General features: G+C 45.2%; 1 long non-coding RNA gene across 1 annotated transcript in view; it reads left to right on the top strand.

Annotated features, from left to right (window-relative positions):
* The window catches only part of LOC139024943 (uncharacterized), a 1,037-nt gene extending 749 nt beyond the window's left edge, over positions 1–288 (top strand). Inside the window, exon 2 of the long non-coding RNA XR_011476339.1 lies at positions 1–288. This exon is cut by the window's left edge and continues 161 nt beyond it. This is a non-coding gene — a long non-coding RNA (uncharacterized lncRNA).
* The last annotated feature ends 910 nt before the right edge of the window (positions 289–1,198 follow it).

Here is a 1,198-nt window from a genome sequence, read left to right on the forward strand (position 1 = left end):
TCCTCCTGTATATGTCCAGCCTCACTCTCAGGTGTCCTCATGTATATGTCCAGCCTCACTCTCAGGGATCCTCCTGTATATGTCCAGCCTCACTCTCAGGGATCCTCCTGTATATGTCCAGCCTCACTCTTAAGTGTCCTCCTGTATATGTCCAGCCTCACTCTTAAGTGTCCTCCTGTATATGTCCAGCCTATGAGTGAATACTGCATACAAGATACCATGATAGTCTGTCCCAAAGATCTCTCCTTCCTTCCAAAGTGTGCACTTCACTGATTTGAAGGAAAATTACTGGTATAAGAAATATGGTGGAAACACACACGAGCCCATGCCTCCACTAGTCCATGCAATCCAATGCTTTTAGATTTGTGGGACGTAGTGAACAAGTGTACACTTCAGGAGGAAGGAGATATTATTGGGACACACCCAGGGACTCAGATATGTCAGAGAGACAAGTCCTGGTGGAAGGAATAACACTACACTCATAGAAAAAAAACATTCCAAAAGGGTTATTTTTGGTTCCAGGTATAAAAATGTTTGGTTCCAAGTAGAACCCTTTTGGGTGCCTTGTAGAACACTCTGTGCAAAGGGTTCTACATGGAACGCCAAAAGAGTTCTACTTGGAACCAAAAAGGGTTCTTCAAAGGGTTCTCCAATAGGGACATCCAAAGAACCCTTTTAGGTTCTAGACACCTATTCTAAAACGTGTAGGGTTGCACCCCTAATGACATCCCTAGTCTGTATGCACACTACTAACCAAAACGAATGCACTAAAGGCCTATATAAAATAGAGTGCCACTTTGGACACTAACATTTGCAACTGAAAACTAAACTGAATGTTTGTTATTGGACCTGAAGTCCCTCCATGTTTCAGAACGTTTTCTTCCGTTTGGGGCCTAATGATTTATCAAGTAGTTGTGCTGATCTGGGATCAGGTACTCAATGTCTATAATTATCTGTTTCATTACGCAGAATTGATGGTAGATCAGCCCTCCCAATGGGAGAGCTTGATACAAACGGCTCCCGATCACACCATGCCTTCTACAGTCTCTAGTTTGGGGGGGATGGGTATGATATCAGCCACTGGTAGTCTGTCCTGTTCCTGGCAGGCCACCTGGTACTCCTGTAAGATCTTCACCACGGCACCGTGGCCAAACTGCAGGGCATCATCCAGGGGAATGCTGCTCCACCTGGAGGGAGG

This window comes from Salvelinus sp. IW2-2015, unplaced genomic scaffold, assembly GCF_002910315.2.
Source record: "Salvelinus sp. IW2-2015 unplaced genomic scaffold, ASM291031v2 Un_scaffold2049, whole genome shotgun sequence".
In the NCBI taxonomy this organism is placed as follows: Eukaryota; Metazoa; Chordata; class Actinopteri; order Salmoniformes; family Salmonidae; genus Salvelinus; species Salvelinus sp. IW2-2015.